At 38.3% G+C, this 18994-nt stretch overlaps 3 long non-coding RNA genes across 4 annotated transcripts; 2 read left to right on the top strand and 1 right to left on the bottom strand.

The window, feature by feature from the left end:
• Window positions 1-661: 661 nt before the first annotated feature.
• Window positions 662-8864, bottom strand: LOC103413261 (uncharacterized). The gene is made up of 3 exons (XR_011572843.1): window positions 8615-8864; window positions 1194-2397; window positions 662-947 (listed from the first exon to the last, which is right to left on the bottom strand). It is a non-coding gene; the product is annotated as an uncharacterized lncRNA (long non-coding RNA).
• Window positions 8865-11606: 2742 nt separating this feature from the next.
• LOC139189118 (uncharacterized) lies at window positions 11607-15636 on the top strand. Of its 2 annotated transcripts, none has more exons than XR_011572650.1 (3): window positions 11607-11784; window positions 14692-15012; window positions 15299-15636. It is a non-coding gene; the product is annotated as an uncharacterized lncRNA (long non-coding RNA). The 2 variants fall into 2 exon arrangements; XR_011572651.1 differs by having other exon boundaries at window positions 15363-15636.
• A 77-nt stretch (window positions 15637-15713) lies between these two features.
• Window positions 15714-16956, top strand: LOC139189119 (uncharacterized). Its single transcript, XR_011572652.1, has 2 exons — window positions 15714-15851; window positions 16679-16956. It is a non-coding gene; the product is annotated as an uncharacterized lncRNA (long non-coding RNA).
• Window positions 16957-18994: the final 2038 nt, after the last annotated feature.

Below are 18994 nucleotides of genomic sequence, written 5' to 3' on the forward strand. Positions count from 1 at the left end.
AGGTGAGGAGCTGTTGGAAGGCAGATCAAATAAAATAGCAATAAGATCAAGAAGAAAACGCCCAGAGTTCGCCTCTTTCTCCTAAACCGAGCTCTGTTCAATATACGCTGTGAATGTGATCAAGAGGAAACATGCTAGGAAGTGCATTCAGATATTCAATGAGATTGTTGATGTGAAAACAGCAAGAGGAGGGTGAGCTTTTAGACAATGCAACAAAGGAGATGGAAATTTGGTACAACGGACTGGAAACCTCAAACCACTACAGGCAAGAAGCATTGATAGTACAGGCAAGAAGCATCGATGTGTAAAAGAAGAGTCTGTTTTCCGTAGAGTTCACGGGATCATAGAGAAACAAGTGAACTTGAATTCCTAGTAGTCGGTGCTAGAATGATGTATACTGTTATCATTGTGGGAAAGATTCTTGAAGAACAGCCTATGGCTCATGTAAAACTATCCTGTGAAACCAATGAACGAAATGTCAGATGCGAAGAATTCTTATTCGCCTGTAAGTCCTATCGAGTAGACAACATCTCACAGAGTGAATGCCCCCCAAAAAATGCTTGTCGGTAATGCAAACTGCAATGGGAAGACAGCAATCAAACACAAGGTAGAATTACAAGGGTAAGACAATAATGTTAAAACACTCAACACATCCAGGATATGCAACAAAAGAAATACATAAACCACTGTTACTCTACGAGTTCATACGGGATAATGTTAAAACGCTCAACATATCCAGGATATGCAACAAAAGAAATACATAAACAACTGTTACTCCTCGAGTACATAGCAGGGAAACTAAAATATCCAAAGTAAAAGAAACTTTTAAAACTGGAGAATAAGAGTCCCACCAGAAATGTTTTCAAACTGAAAAGAAACCCACCAGAGCAAGCATCATGCTTCTCGCTTTATTTCCATCCCCTCTTGATGAATGTAGAATCAGTTACCTGTTTAAGAAAAGTTCATAAGTAATAGATATCAAAAACTGCTTGGTTAATGCCAAGCCCAAGTTATCAAAATGGTTGCACTACAAGTAAATAGTTGGTTCAATTTAAGATAGGATTCTACTGGGTAAATATCGCAACTCAAAATACTTTTCGATGAACACCCACTAATTTAAAGCAGAAGAGACACAAAAATCAATGAATAACTATTCCAAAAACATATATATTGAAAGCAGTTAGAGTACTTACAAGGGAGAAGGCTTTTCTTGTATGGAAAGACAATAAAAAAAATCGCGTTCAACGAACTCAGCAAAATAAATTCGCTTCCAGGTAGTCTTGTCGGTGTTAAGAATGTAACAATAAATTGTAGTCATGAAAACAATTTCATTTTTCTAGCAGCTACAGAGTTGAGAAACTCATAATCATCTGCGAATGGAGTATAATCCCAGCACTTCAACTCCCAAACAGACTCATTTTCATCCTTTTAAATCCTTACCTTCATATACAGACGATCATTGCAGTTTACAACAACGAATGATAAGCAACCATCAAGATCAATTAGGAAGGACCAGTCAGTTGTATCATCTGGAAGTTCGATAGTTTTAAAATTCCCCTCCATATCCACTGAAAGAACGTCTTCAATGGTTTCGCGGTCTTCCTCTCCAGCCATAAACCAGTAAACTTTTCCATTGCAAAATATGTGATGTGGACCAAGAGGACTTTGCTGAACACGACATATGCCTTTGCAGGCTCCAGTGCTTGATGAAAAGATCTCACACTCAGGGTTGAGTTCTTCGCCGTTGTCATCGAAGTTGGAGGAGAAAAAGCGAAATACTTTGTACTCACTGGCTCCTGGGCCAAAGGCAACCCCCATGCTTAGTTCCGCTTCTGATGGGCTACCTATTGGAAGTGCCCTAGTTTCATGAGTAGCAGGATTGCAGATATAGATTTTCAGGTCTTCCTCTGATGCTTGAATCCTTCTCGAGTGAATATACCAGGGATAGTTGGTGAAACATGTCAACCCATTATAGGAACAAATCATTCTAAGAGATGACAGATTTTCAGAATGAGGAAGAGTTATTACTTCGGTGATTACCCCATTACCATCAATCAAATGCAAAGTTTTCACAGCATCCGTACAAGAATAAACCATATAGAGCACATCTTCTGCTGACCGGCTAAAATGCAATTCAGCGAATTGTGGACTGCGAATCAGTCCACATCAGTGTCTAGAAACAAACTTGGAACTTAAGAGGCACTGAACAGGAAGCCTTGACAGAATATCCCCAAACAATTCTTCCAGACATTCCACATGAGACCAAGCACTGCGATTTCTCGGCAGAACATTTGAGGTACGTTGTGCAACAGCTCTATCCATTTCAGTCTGCTCTCAGGGCTTTTTTTTCAAGAGTAACAAACTATACCACCTGGACAGGTTTCCAAATGAGCCCGCCTGCAGCATGAATAGGTCAATCTTTTGTTTCATATGTTTATCATGGAGAAACAATGACAACATCCGAAGCTCAGAAAAACAGAGAGATATACTTCAGCTAAGTTATTTATTTGTCCAAACTTCTATTTCAAAAGCAATTGCAAAATCTGGACCAAAAAAAAAACACACCATACATGGAGAGCATCTCAGAATTTTGATAGTAGTATCTCTTAACAAAAATTGTTAACAAACATTTGTCTGTTTACAGTAATATCAGTATTTACAACAACAACAACAACAACAAAGCCTTTTCCCACTAAGTGGGGTCGGCTATATGAATCCTAGAACGCCATTGCGCTCGGTTTTGTGTCATGTCCTCCGTTAGATCCAAGTACTCAAGTCTTTTCTTAGGATCTCTTCCAAAGTTTTCCTAGGTCTTCCTCTACCCCTTCGGCCCTGAACCTCTGTCCCATAGTCACATTTTCGAACCGGAACGTCAGCAGGCCTTCTTTGCACATGTCCAAACCACCGGAACCGATTTTCTCTCATATTTCCTTCAATTTTGGCTACTCCTACTTTACCTCATATATCCTCATTCCCAATCTTATCCTTTATCGTGTGCCCATACATCCCACGAAGCATCCTCATCTCCGCTACACCCATTTTGTGTACGTGTTGATGCTTCACCGCCCAACATTCTATGCCATACAACATCGCTGGCCTTATTGCCGTCCTATAAAATTTTCCCTTGAGCTTCAGTGGCCTACGACGGTCACACAACACGCCGGATGTACTCTTACACTTCATCCATCCAGCTTGTATTCTATGGTTGAGATCTCCATCTAATTCTCCGTTCTCTTGCAAGATAGATCCTAGGTAGCGAAAACGGTCACTTTTTGTGATCTTCGCTTGATTGCTCCGGTCATTAGTGTGGATAAGTATATAAATGGATAGAGATAGGAAAGCAAACACAAGATGTACGTGGTTCACCCAGATTGGCTACGTCCACGGAATAGAGGAATTCTCATTAATTGTGAAGGGTTTACACAAGTACATAGGTTCAAGCTCTCCTTTAGTGAGTACAAGTGAATGATTTAGTACAAATGACATTAGGAAATATTGTGGGAGAATGATCTCGTAACCACGAAACTTCTAAGTACCGGAGTGTGGTATCGTCTTGACTTGCCTTATCTGTCTCATAGGTAGATGTGACATCTTCTCTGGAAGTACTCTTCCTCCATCCAGGGGTGGTATCTGTAACTGGTGGAGATGCACAAGGTAATGTATCAATTTCACTTGAAGCTTACTTGTAGTTTCAGGCTTGGTCAAGCGCGATACAAACCATGTAGTAGGAGTCCCCCAAGTCGCCGAGCTAAGGGATCTGCTGAAAGAGGTGACAGACAAGGTAAGCAATCAGAGCTCCGGCTGATTGTTCACATTCTCCCTATCTTGCAGGCAGCATGAAGGATAAAGAGAAGAAAAATGAGAAGAGATGATATGGGATACTTTTGCTTTTGAAGAAGTAACTTTCCACAGGCTTATTCTTGAACTGGGCTGGAGGGTTTTCTGGTTTCCTCCAGAGTATAAGGCCGACTGAAGAATTTGAGGGTCAAAACAAGTCCATCAAATCTAGAGTACGTTCGACCCTGCTGATATGGGATACTTTTGCTTTTGACAGAGTAGTGGATGTATCGGCACGTGTGCTGTTACGCTTGTCTCCACATGCTTCCTTGTATCCTTCTCACTTGCCCTATCTGTTCCTCAGGCAGATGCGGTATCTTCCCTGGAAGCATAAGATGTTGAAGATGAGTACTCGAGAGCAATGTTAGGTAAGTAATCAGGTAAGGGGTTCCAGGCAGTCAGTTCCTGGCTGGAAGCTTGATTCCAAGTGCTGACTGATTGCTCTCTTTCTCCTTGTCTTGCAGGTAAGAACAAGGCCAAAGCAAAAGACAGGGAAAAAGCATGATATGGGATACTCTTGCTTTTAACCCTGATGATATGAGATATTCTTGCTCTAGTATAGCTTGTTTACAGAGGTATTATCGGGGGGAAAGAAAGCTGAATATTTCGAAAGGCTTCGTTGGGAGTGCCCTCTCAGATAAGAGAAAGGGTTGAGCATTTTTGCAGGTCTGCCTATCCGTTAGGGATGGAGGTCGACATATATAGGAGTCTCCCTAACATTAAGTAATAATGCTATTCCTTTACCCTGCTTGGTCATAGCACGGTAGTGGGAGCTGCCAGCTTCACATGTTTTAACTCTGTCAGAGCACTTTGAAAAAGTGGTCTGTGGTATCTGGAAAGCTGATGTTGCGTGTGAAGATTACAGACAAGCTTTATCCAAGGAGATCCAGCTCTTGAAGTTGGGAAAGTGGTGCCTCTTCGGTTTTCGAACAAGCAATCTTTTCGGGGATCTGGCTCTCGAGATTCAGAGAACGATGCCTCTTCGATTTTTGAGAAAGCAATCATGCTGGGGGTCTGGCTCTCGAGATTCGGAGAGCGGTGTCTCTTCGATTTTTGCGAAAGTAATCATGTTGGGAGTCTGGCTCTCGAGATTCAAAGGGCGGTGCCTCTTCGATTTTCGAGCAAGCAATCTTGTTGGGATTGTTTTCTCGAATGTGAGTAAAGGTTTGGCATGTTTGCTAGTCTACCTTGCCACGAAGCACAGAGGTTGACACACAGGGACTTTCTAATTATCTAGTAGTGGTACTGTTCCTTTACCCTCTCTTCGATTTTTGAGAAAGTAATCATGTTGGGAGTCTGGCTCTCGAGATTTGGAGGGCGGTGCCTCTTCGATTTTGGAGCAAGCAATCTTGTTGGGAGTGTTTTCTCGAATGTGAGTAAAGGTTGGGCATGTTTGCTAGTCTACCTTGCCACGAAGCACAAAGGTTGACACACAGGGACTTTCCAATTATCCAGCAGTGGTACTGTTCCTTTACCCTCTCTTCGATTTTTGAGAAAGTAATCATGTTGGGAGTCTGGCTCTCGAGATTCGGAGGGCGGTGCCTCTTCGATTTTGGAGCAAGCAATCCTGTTGGGAGTGTTTTCTCGAATGTGAGTAAAGGTTGGGCATGTTTGCTAGTCTACCTTGCCACGAAGCATAGAGGTTGACACACCGGGACTTTCCAATTATCCAGCAGTGGTACTGTTCCTTTACCCTCTCTTCGATTTTTGAGAAAGTAATCATGTTGGGAGTCTGGCTCTCGAGATTCGGAGGGCGGTGCCTCTTCGATTTTGGAGCAAGCAATCCTGTTGGGAGTGTTTTCTCGAATGTGAGTAAAGGTTGGGCATGTTTGCTAGTCTACCTTGCCACGAAGCATAGAGGTTGACACACCGGGACTTTCCAATTATCCAGCAGTGGTACTGTTCCTTTACCCTTGTGGGTAATAATATGGTAGCTAGACCTTCAAAATTTATGTGTCTAAACTTTGTTAGTGTTGTTTCTTTGCAATTCTTTTACCCTTCTTGGTCAGAGCGATGTAGCGGGAGCTGCAAGCTTCACGTGTCTCAACTTTGTTAGAGAACTTTGGCAAAGTTATCTGTGGTACCCATGAGTTACTGTTGCGTGTGGGAAGTGGGTGATTGAACAGTACGATTCATGTGCTTTCTACTTCGCCAGAAATCTTCGACAGAATGCCCATAATTTCCGCAAAGCTGAGTGTGCGTGTGACAGGTGCTGACAAGGCTGGAAAAGTAGGTGCCTCTTCGATTTCTGAGATCGGCCCTCGTGGTCTCTTAGCAGCCCAGCTTTTGAGAAAGCAAGCCTCTTCGATTTCTGAGATCGGCCTTCGTGGTCTTTGAGCAGCCCAGCTTTTGAGAAAGCAAACGCCTCTTCGATTTCTGAGCAGGCGCCTCTTCGATTTCTGAAGCTTCGTCGAGTGCAGATTTTTATAGGGGCTGACATTAAGTTCAAAAGCACACTTGAATATCCACCAGTAGAAGCTCCATTCTTGCACTTCTAAGATCTTGATTTGTCCGACCTCTTCTCTCTTCAACACCTTTGAAAATGTCTGGCCCCTCCGACCGTCGTTTTGACTTGAACCTTGTTGAAGAGGCAGCCCCGCCTTCTCCAGACAACATATAGCGCCCATCCTTCGTCTCCCCTACTGGTCCTCTTACCGTTGGGGATTCCGTGATGAAGAATGATATGACCGCTGCGGTGGTGGCCAGGAACCTTCTCACTCCCAAAGATAACAGACTACTTTCCAAACGGTCTGATGAGTTGGCTGTTAAGGATTCTCTGGCTCTCAGTGTTCAGTGTGCAGGTTCTGTGTCTAATATGGCCCAACGCTTATTTGCTCGAACCCGCCAAGTTGAATCATTGGCGGCTGAAGTGATGAGTCTCAAACAGGAGATTAGAGGGCTCAAACATGAGAATAAACAGTTGCACCGGCTCGCACATGACTATGCTACAAACATGAAGAGGAAACTTGACCAGATGAAGGAATCTGATGGTCAGGTTTTACTTGATCATCAGAGATTTGTGGGTTTGTTCCAAAGGCATTTATTGCCTTCGTCTTCTGGGGCTGTACCGCGTAATGAAGCTCCAAATGATCAACCTCTGATGCCTCCTCCTTCTAGGGTTTTGTTCAGTACTGAGGCTCCGAATGATCCCCCTCCGGTGCCTTCTCTTTCTGGGGCTCTACCGACTGCTGAGACTTCTCCTAAGCAACCTTTGTGAATGCTCCCTCTTGTTTGTTTATTTTGACTCAAGTATATGTACATATTTGTAACTTATCGGGGATATCAATAAATAAGCTTTCCTTCATTTCAACGTATTGTGTTAAATACACCAAAGCCTTCTTCGCTAAGTTCTTTGAATTTTCTTTTGTTGAAGCTTGTATGTTGAAGCTTTGTGAGTGGAGCATGTAGGTTGAGGTAGTGTTCCCTTAATTTCCCGAGTGAGGAAAACTTCTCGGTTGGAGACTTGGAAAATCCAAGTCACTGAGTGGGATCGGCTATATGAATCTTAGAACGCCATTGTGTTCTGTCCTGCTACAAAAATAATACCATATTTCATCTTGGGAAACCCGTTCCAATTCTCACTTACAAATTCACAGTAAAGGTCGTACCCAGTGCACAAGGCTCCCGCTTTACGCAGGGTCTGGGAGAGGTGAATGTCGGCTAGCCTTACCCCCATTTATGGAGAGGCTGCTCCCAAGTCTCGAACCCGAGACCTACCGCTCATGAGCGAAGGCACTTGCCATCTCACCAAGTGCAACCTCTTCACTTACAAATTCACAGTAACAAATAATTATTTTAAACTATCAAATTGAGCAAGCCATAGTGCCGTGTAGAACTGCATCTTGCAAGTTATTCTCCTGGTTGTATATATCATTCTCAGAGTCAACAATTTTATCATATAATGTTTACCCAAACTTGGAATTCAGGAAATGACCATTGATTTGAAAAATGTAAAGCTAGGAAAAGTTGAAATAATTATCAAAACATCTACAAAAAATTAAAGAAAATAAGTGGAAAAACTTCTGAAACCATAACCAGCTACTTCTGAAATCACTCTGCAATGATTGCACAATCTCATTAAGCTATGGGATTGTTGTATCCAGATAATTGCAAGAATTGACAGACAAAAAAGGTCAAAAGAAAACAAAGTGACCGAGAACTCTATCACGAACGAAAAAAGGAAGGGTAAAAAACTAATACAAATGGACATAAACATCAAACGCTGAAATTTTCTTTACCAATGCGCCAAGAACATTCATGTGGTCAACCAGATCCAATTATAATCATACAACAATTCAGATATCTAGAGAATTTTAAAGTGATTAGATAAAGAATATGATTAATGAAACTGACAATTTTATAATTCCGAGAGCTGGACAGTGTTTACGAAGAGATAGTTACATCAGAAACAAACATATGATACAAGCTCAAATCCCTCTTAAATTGGTGCAAGAAAAGGTATGACCTCATGCTGAAGTTTGGAAGATCACAGCACTCATAGGTAAAGGGGATCAACAACGAAATCAAAGTTCCCTCATTCCATACCAAAATCGAGTCTGATTGTAGCTTGCAATTATGCATTCTAATAAAAATGTGAAGGAATGGAAATAATTTTTCAGACGACACAATTTTGCAATTACATTATGAAATTTCTTGGAATTTTTCCCTCTTTCAGAATAAATCTTTTGTTGACTAGTAAGTAATAATCTTGCTTGCTGGATGAAGTGAAAATAATTAAAACAACGTAAAAGTAGTGATAGATCTAGAAAGAACTCACCGATAACAATAACCCTTCAGGCCACGTTTTGCAAAGAGACGGGAAAATTTGTTTTCCTGAGCAAGGGAGAAAGAAACAGATAACTTATAAAGCACACAACCAACAAAGTTTCTCACTACCTGGCAATCGAAGCTTTCATGCATTGCAACAAGTGGTAGGTGAAACGAGATTAGCTGATTAGGTAGCGAGAATCCTGAGAAAATAAAGGGTACCGATACATTTCCATATTACTCATTCATCCCACTCCCGTAATGAGCCAATCTTTCGGATTCTTTTCTTAACCTTGTTGTGCTACTTACACAGTAAACAACTTGTTACCCTTTGTGATAATAGTGACTAATATATCCAACAAATTACTCTAAATACGATGAATGCTATAACATTGTGCAGAAACAATTTTGTAATAGTTATTCATTCAAGTATTATGTATAAGAAATGCAATGCTTGTTTATACTGTGTAACTCATACTCATATCTTAGCATGGTTTTACCAATGCCAAGGTCGAGATAATTTCTGCCACGATATGAAATGCTTGTAAGCTATGTTCATTGCTAAATTAATTTTTTATTGACAAAGTTCTAACGTTACCATTCACTTCTGGTTGGACATGGGCTTATGCTGATGTTTTCACTTGAATTTCAACTTTTCTGTCGTCTTCATATTTAGTATTCTCACAAATCGCATAGAGAAATTTTCTGTCATGATCATTGCCTTCATAAGCCATTGCAAGTCACATTCTTTAACTTTCTTTTATTTCCTTCATTTCTACAGAAATAAAACAAATTCAACAAACAAAATTATTCCACCATTGGCCTCACCTAACAAAAGACCACACACCACAAGGCCGAACATATCATTGAAAGGAATGTCCATATGCAATGACCTATAGAACAGATGAAATAAACATGGAGAGGTTGCCACCATTGAAAAATCTCTCTGTGAAAAATTTGGGGTAACAAAAAATTTCTCTACATCCTTGTAAAGAACAAAAGAAAAATGACCATTCATGTTAGTAACAGGCATATCTTTTGTAATGATGTACCGAAATTAAGTAATTAAACATGGATCAATTCTTATTCGCCTGCTATAAAAGACAGTGATCAGTTTTTCACAAACCCAAGAAACAAAATTGATGAAATAAATGCTACTGTTCATGCATGGTTGCTTACAACAAATCAGCTGCTCATGATAAATATACGATTCACTTGGCATGAGCCAATTGAAGTCATAGTAGGAGAGGCATCAAATCATGACTATAAAGTAACGACGGGGTTTCTGCTAGTAGTAAGATTGACATCCATAGCTTATAACTCATAAACTCATCGACTCGTTACAGAAATCAACAGTAAGACTCATTCAAACGCAATTACATGTTACATCGCTACCGCATAAAGCCTTCCACAGTAAAGTGAATCCCATGGTTAGACTGGATGATAGATTATACAAAAGATAAGGACTTTGAATGTACATTTTCTTCAAAAAGGGAAGCTTGAATCGAATCCTTTAATTTTCATCCAACCTAACAAAAATCCATTTCTTTACTCTAAATTACTTTCTGTTTCATTTTCTGTATGTCTTATCAATTTAGGAACCAAATAACTAGCCTCTTAACTCAACCAAAACCGAAATCCTCTTATCCTGCAGAATTTAGGAAACAGACCCAACTGAAATAAGAAAAATGGGTATAATCCATCATATGAATTAAACACTGCCATTAAATTTAATAATGGTAAAAAAACTACTAAACTTTGTGGGTTCCCATTGTTCATATATTTGTTCTCTTTCCAATTTTCTGCATTGGATGATCATACAAGACCAATATACATTACAAAAAATACGAAATTCAAAAATATAAATCTAAATTGAGAAACAATATAATACTTAGACCTTCCCCGTTTCACAAAAGAGCAGAATTTTGCAGTAACTGAAGAAACGGCAGGTAAAAAAGGTAAAAATTAAATTGAATTTTGAATTTACCTGTGCAAAGAAAAGGTGAAAATTGTATCCCCTGGCCTGTGCAAAATTGCCATGGAGGGCACCACAGAGAATTTTGATAGGCATAGAACTGAAGCATTGAATTTACAGAAAAAAAGTGGAGAAGGAGACATATGTATGTATGTATGTATGTAAGTATGTTGTAATGTCAGTAGTTTGGAGGTAGCAGACAAATAGCAGTTTCTGCAGCTGCAGCTGCAGGAGGCTGAGGCTGCTGCTGCTGCCGCCGCCGCCGCTGTCCATAAAAATTTGAAAACACCATTGGGTTGGGTTGGGTTCTCCCTCGGTCTGAACCCGGTCCTTTAGTTATTGTATCGGGTCAACCTGATTTTGGGTTAGTTTTAATTAGGACCACGCTTTGACCACTGTGTGAATTTTGTTCAGTAAAACACGATGATTAAAATAGATTTTAAGTAAAAAGTGATCCTTTTCCGTCCCGGTGCATTTAGTACGTGGGATGGAACGGACGTGTTCCTTTTCCTTAGGTATTGTTTGGTATGCAGACAGGACGGGACGGGACGAAACGGAATGTGACGGGACGAGATGGGACAGGATGGGATGGAATGGAGAGTGAGTAAAGATGCACTCGGATGAAAACAAGGAGGAAGAAGAAGGAGATAGAGAGGTTATAATTTTGTGTTCCACGGATGTAGAATGAGTTGTTCCAGGGGGTGAGGTGGAATAAAAATTCACCCAAAACTCATCATGTGGAACAGCGCGTTCCACCCGTTTTAGGCGCACCAAACGTAAGACGGAACGCCTCGTCCTACTCCGTTCCGTCTCATCCCACGTACCAAACGATACCTAAAATTATGTGGAACGCGTGTCCCACGGAACGAAAATGGGTTAAATTTTGATTATCCCTCCCCCCTGGAATGGGTTTTTCCATCCCGTGAAACACAAAAATCATAAAATTTAAGACAAAAATACCCCTTAACTTTTTCAATATTTACACCTAAATCATACAACAAACCCTATTCTTCCTCTTCATCTTCGCTGCCGCAAGTTCTACATCTTCCTCTTCTCTGCCTCAAGTTCTATCATCTTCCTCTTCTCTGCTGCTGAAGTTCTTCATCCATGCATCTCCCCTTCGCAACCTTCCTCCTCATCCTGTTCCGTGTGCCTCTACGTGAACTTCTCTGCATCTCCGTTCCAAGTTCAATCTGTATTTAGAGGTATCTCTCTATCTGGATTCATTTTTTTTCAGTGTTCAAGTTTCAATTTTTATGTGCTGAAATCTACAAATCTGATGTCTTTGGGTTCTATTGGATTGGATTATGTTTTGGATTTTCCTCTGTTGGATTTTTTTCAGTGTTCAAGTTTCGATTTTTATGTGCTGAAATCTACAAATCTGATGTCTTTGGGTTATGTTGGATTGGATTTTGTTGGATCGATCATGAGTAGCTGAATAAGTGTGTATATAAATGCTTAAAGAGGAAATAGAAGGAAAAATAAAAATTTAGGTTGTGAAATTGTTAAGTTGGGGTTGGAAGCATGTCATGCAGTACAATTATGAAACTTTTTAAGAACAAGTGAATAATACAAATTAATTACCTGGGCTCCCGTAAGAATGGCTAGGTCCTGCAAATTTGCCTTCCTGTTTTCTCCAAATCCAGGGACTTTAATAATTGCACAAACCTTCAAACCCACCAACAGAATCATATCAGGACAATGAAATAAAAGTTAGTTAACACTTTTTAACAGTGGAAACAGTTAGTATACAACAAAAATATAAACATCACCTTAATTCCAGCACGAAGCTTGTTTATAATAAGTGTTGCTAGAGAAGAGAATTAGGCCAACACAACAATGGAAGCGTGTCATGCAGTGCAATAAGCAACAACAATTCCAAATCTTTTTCATTTGTGTGGGTCACCAAACTATGTTTTTTATTTGCAATTTACTTATTTGCAATTTACTCTTTGTGGTTCACAATATATCATCCCAGGTTTTAGTTTGGACACTTTTATCATTATCAATTCCTATTAGGGTTCTTTCGATGTTTCTGAAAAATATAGTATCATATTTTGATTCATTCAATAATTGAATCCTACGTATCTTTTTTTTTCATGTGAAGGTTTGGACGAATATGAGACTCAATTCTTTCTTCTTTTGAACGTTTGGATTATAATGGCACAAGTCTTTAGTATGAATTGCCAATTGTTGAGGTATAGACAACAACAAAGGAGACAACAGGAAAGAGGTAGTTTAGAGCAAAGAACATTTGTTAGACTTCATATTAGGAGAGAGGAAATAAATCGTATTACGCAATTGAGTGATACTAACTGTTTGTGGGAGCTGCAAATGGATAGGAATGCATTTGCAGTTTTATGTGATTTACTACAAACTTGTGGTGGGTTGGTAGATGATGGTCATGTTACAATAGAGGAGCAAGTTGCTACTTTTGTTAACATATTAGCTCACCACAATAAAAACAGGTCAATGCAAGTTAGATTCATTAGGTCTGGTGAAACTATTAGTCGGTATATTCGCAGAGTATTGCGTGCGTTACTCAATTTGCAAGAAGTGTTGTTTGCAAAACCACCCATATCCCAGAGGATTGCACATAATCGAGATGGAAATGCTTTAAGGTAAGTATCATAGTAAAATCATTAATAACATAATTATTTGTAGTTGGTAATTAATATAGGTTTTTCTTTTGTCTAGGGTTGCTTAGGAGTGCTAGATGGAACATACATAGGGGTCACTGTGCCTGAGGTCGATAGACCAAGATATAGAACAACGAACGGTCATATAGCAACTAATGTGTTAGGCGTATGCACACATGACCTCAAATTCGTATATGTGTTATCCGGTTGCGAGAGATCAGCTACTGATTCGAGAGTTCTTGGTGATGTTGTTACTGGAGCTAATGGCCTCAAGGTCCTAACTGGTAAGATAGACAAGACTCAATATTCTTCCTTACCTTTGTTGGCAACAACTAAAATTTATTATAAACTAATGTAGGTACATACTATTTGGTTGATTCCGGATATACGAATGGTGAGGGTTTTCTGGCACCGTATAGAGGCACTAGATACCATTTGCAAGAGTAGGAAGGCAATGCACGTGCACCTATGAATCATGAAGAATATTTTAATATGAAACACTCATGTGCTAGGAATGTCATTGAGAGATGTTTTTGGCCTCCTCAAAAGACGTTGTGCTATCTTGCGAAGTCCTTCCTACTATCCAATCAAGATTCAGGGACGAATGATTACTGCATGTAGTTTACTTCATAATTTTATTAGAATGTACATGGCGGTTAATCCTGAGGAAATGCAAGGCTTGCATTTGATGAATTGCCTATAGGGGAAGATTTACTAGAAGTATTAGCCTACATTGAAACTGTTGAGTCAAGCCAAACATGGATTCAATGGAGGGATGATCTTGCAAGAGAAATATATGATGAGTGGAGAGGAAGGAGGGCTTGAAAATGGGTTGACATAGTAGTTGTTGTAATTGTCTTTTATTGTTTGATGACATTTACTGAGATGTTTGTTGTAATTGTTTTTCATTGTTTGAAGACTATTGAGATGTTTATTAAGTGGATTTGTAATGTGGTAATTGAGAGTTATCTGGATGTTATGATTGATAAAGCCCGATGTTGTTATATGGTAGGAATTAGAAATACTGTTTAAAATTTTAAATTTGCTTAATTGCTTAGAAATTAATCTGACCCTAGTACCTTATCTTTCTACAGCCAGGCTAGAAACAAACCACAAGAATGGATAATTTAGAATATACTTCTGCTTACTAAATATATTGTTGCTAACCAAAAACCTCACTTGGATAATATTGTTTTATTTCAGTCCTCATGATATGTGTGTTATCATCAGTTTACTGTTTAATATGCATTTTCTATGATCTTTAAAATTTTTGTTTGTAAGTGTATCCCTTGGTGTTGCCATGTAGCCTTGAGTACATGGATAATAAATTGATAATTGATTACCTTTTCCACTAGGAAGTAATTTAGCTTTGTAAAAAGCTGTAGGCAGATATTAACGTAATTGCATCATGTTTGCTCCACTAACAATATGTTTCTTTGTTTTTCATATGCAATATTATGGCTTATTTGATAGATTATATGGCCACCTCACGTAATTGGAATGATAATGAGGAGGATGTGCTGCTTACCATCCTCGAGGAGATGGTAGTTGATGGTGTTAGGTGTGAGACCGGCAGTTTTAAGGCTGGTACATTTGTAATGGTTGCCACCAAGATGAGGGAGATGATTCCGGGCATTAATACAGAGCCAAAGCATATACAAAACAAGCTGAAGCGTCTGAAAGAAAAGTATTCCTCTGTATATGACATGATGAATACCTCTGGATTTGGTTGGAATGACGAAAAAAAAATGTGTTGTTGTGGATAGTGACGATGTACTACAGATGTGGGTGAAGGTACATTTTGTTTCTTATTCTTTTTCAATTAGTTGCTTTAATAAGATTTTTCTTCATTTGTAGTTAAATACCAAATTATTATTAACTCATAGGCCTCTTCCCAATATATATAGTTGTCTCACCCTTCCTAATATATATAGTTGTCTCAAAAAACACAATCTTGCACAATTGCACGTGCACAATCTTGCACAGGTTCTACTAAGTTCAATTTTATTTTAAAATATTCAATTTCAATATTTGATTTCTTTGAAGTCATAACTTTGATTTCTTTGGGTTCTTATTGTAGAAACATCATAATGCATCTTTCAAACCAAATAAGCCATTTCCATTGTATCCACGCTTGTGTACAGTGTTTGGGAGAGACCGAGCCACGGGTAGTATGGCTGAATCAGCAACAGATGCAATGGAAAACATGGGAGTGGAAAATGAGGATTGCAATGAGACCTTCGAGATGCCTCCGACTTCACCTACCCCATCTCCTTTTGTTGGTACATCCAGTGCATCTCAACCTATTAGGAAGAGGAAAAGGAATAAGGATGATGCTGATGCAAATATTGTAGCTGTTATTCGTGAAGGTTAGGATAAAGCAGTTACTGAAATGAAGTATTTAGGGGAAAGTTTTACTTTAAGAGAAGCTAAAGCGAAGTTACCTTCTCAGCTTAAGGTCATGGGTATCCCATATGATTAGGTGCTGAAAATTTGAATGAAGTTAGTGAAAGATACTGGTATATTTAGTTTTTGGTGTACCCTGGATGACTCTGACAAGCCAGATTTCATTAAAATGTTTATGGATGGCATCTGAGCATTAGGGGGTTTAGTATGATATGACCTATATCAAGGTATGAATCTCTGGCTCATTTCATTTCTGTTCATATTTATTTAATTTTTTGAATCATTACATTTATGTGGGGATTTCAGCTCTAATGTATTAGAAATTTTCTGTTTTGGATATGAATTTTCAATGGGCTATTTGAGTGGATTAATAAATTCATAACGTATTAAGTTATGGGTAAATTGGGGTTAATTCACTTAATTGTGAGATCTGCTAGTTAATGGTGTGAAGTACTAGTTACTACAGTTGTATTTGTTTGTAGTGATTTGGGTCCAATAAAGTTGACATTTAAACTTAAAATCTTGAATGGGAGGTGTCAAACTGTTTTTATAGTGCCGGTTCTATATCGCTTTAATGATGTTGGGCATAGTAGTGGTCAAGTGCTCTTCACAACCTTGAATCATGGGATGTGTTCATTGCAGTTGCCTGAAGTTGGAATGATTTATAGTTTTGTTTGTAGTTTGAGATTTGTATATCTCAATGGCTGAAAATTGAATTAGAATGTGAGAAAGATCGAAAATGACTTGTAGAGAGGCGATGAATTCATTGTGCATCGTTTCCTGATCAACAATGAATTTGTTAATGTTCTCTATTTAGGGTAGATAGTGTTGCCTGTTAAGCATCCATGATTCTAGCCTTGTCTTCGTGTGTCCTATATAGTCGATGCATGTATGGTGATCATGTGGTTCAATGTCTTATTTCTGAGATATATTGCTTTTCTTTCATTTGTGACCTGATTAAGTAACTCGGGGATGCATATTTCTCTGTGCATCTCTGCTTCCTAGAGCCTTAGCATTAAGTTGTTCTGTTTTAATGCATGTTTGCTTATGGCAGGAAAGCTGGAGAAGGCCTAAGGATATTGATTCACGTGTCAGGTGAAAGTTCAAGGGATGTGCATTGATACCCAACATTGGCTATGCGTTAGAATTTTGGGAGAAATTTTATTCAAGATGCTACTTTTGTTTTCGATTTGGTACTATTGAATTTTATTCAGAATTTTACTAATCTAGTCATCTTAGATGACATGAAGTTCTACCAATTTGTTTGATTTTGCCATTTTACTGTAGTTCCTCGAGTAAATTTTCAGTTTTAATTACTCATTTTCACTTTTACTATCTAGTGTCGCTTTTGAAACAGCATATTCTGCCAAACAAAATGAATCCAATCGAATTATATATGTTTTCCATTGCTGTATCCATGATTTATGCTATAATTTGGAACATGTTTAAGTTGGTTGTTCACCTCTCTTGGGACTGCATTTCTAGGAAGCAATTATGCGCATGCTTGCTTCTACTAGAACTGTAGAAATGCTTATCTCAATATAAGGTTAGTTCATGGGAGAAAAACAAATAATGAATAAGTATATATGTGTTCAAATATGAAAAACTTAAAAAAATTAAAAAATAAATAAAAAATTAAAAAAATAACTATCTCGTCCTGTAACACACATAAATGTTGTACCAAACAACAGATGGAACATGGATAATTTAGTCATTTACCTTTTGGTTATGTTCCGTCCATGCGCTTACCAAACGCAGAACGAAACAACAATCTCATTCCGTCCTACGCATACCAAACATAACATGGAACATCTATTCCGCCCCGTCTCGTTCTATCCCGTCTCATCCCATCCCGTTCCGTTCCGTCCCATCTGCGTACCAAACAGTACCTTATCACAGTTGTGAAAATTTGGTGAGCCCTTGTATAACGGCGTAAGTTCAAATCCCATTGATGCTAATCTAATATCTAATCTAACAAAATCTATCGTTTAACCAAAAAAAAAAAAAGATTTTAAGTATAAATACAACGATAAAAAAAATTTCAACCCAAACAAAAAAATTGAGCACGTCAACACACTAACCATATAGCTGACCGAATCCTAGCAAAAGAACAAAGTTGATGTCAAATAGTAAATTTCAAGGACTACATTGATTGATTTTGAAATTGAGAAACAAAAATGAGATTTTTGAACAATTTCAGAAACTATTTGTACTGAAAGGACTAGGTCATATCAGTCTTCTTTTGGGTTGAAAGCCCACTAGCTTGAGAATCACTACTTGGTTGAGGATCATGGCTTTTTAACTCGAGGTAATCCATTCTCGACCAAATTGTTAATTTAGATCCAAACAATTATTTCATCTTTCACTTTATTCATTCCAAATGCTAGAAAGACGGCTAAAAAAAATGTAAAAATCAACTCCCTTGATGTTATAACTTATATGCACGAAGTGAAGTGCACGCTTTGAATTCATAGGCTTTTGGTTACTCAATAATACACAAATCGTGGAGAATGAAAAGAAGCAGTCAAATAGAAATAGGAGAAGAACCAGAGTAAAAAAGGAGAAAAAATAACATTTAAAAGGGGAAAGATCTGCTTATTCCATAGAATCCGGCAGTCAAATAGAAATAGGAGAAGAACTAGAATCAAAAAGGAGAAAAAATAACATTTAAAAGGGGAAAGATCTGCTTATTCCATTGAGCTTGTTCAACAATGTGCACTCTGGATCCGCGTGAAACGCTAAGGTAGCTTGCTTACTTAGTACTTGCGCTAAGGGCTAGGGTTGCTCTTTTGGTAACTCTAACTGTAGATTTTTTACCTTGACTCTTTCGGTATCGGTATGCCTTCGATGATTACTACTTTAATGAAGAATCCGGATTCTCTTTGTGAGGATTTCGGGAATCCGTGAATCATATATGTTCATCGTACATCATACAGTTAGAAATTATTTTAAATATTTTTATTTAAAATTAAATACAAACCGTACCTGATAAAAACTAACCGTACAATATACAATGAATAAACATAATTTAAGGATTCCTAAAGGATCCGGAAAGGATCTGTTGGTATTCAGGTTGGTTCGGTATTACTGTGATTTAAAAAAAAGCTGCTTCTGTTGTATTGTGAGAATAAACCGCTGTAAAATAAGGCAACAGAGTGTTTGATAAACATTTTTGTAAAAGTGTTTTTGAAAAAAAAAACAGTATTATAATGTTTGATAAACTTTTATGTAAAACAGATGTGAAAAAAAATCGGTTTTTCAAAGTTGGGTTTTGCAGCTTTGTGTTTTTGGTTTTTTTTTCATCCAAAACTATGAAAAAAAGCTGAAACTGAATGTTTACCAAACACAAAAAAACCCCCAATTTTTTTAA

Source organism: Malus domestica, chromosome 11 (assembly GCF_042453785.1).
Source record: "Malus domestica chromosome 11, GDT2T_hap1".
NCBI lineage: Eukaryota > Viridiplantae > Streptophyta > Magnoliopsida > Rosales > Rosaceae > Malus > Malus domestica.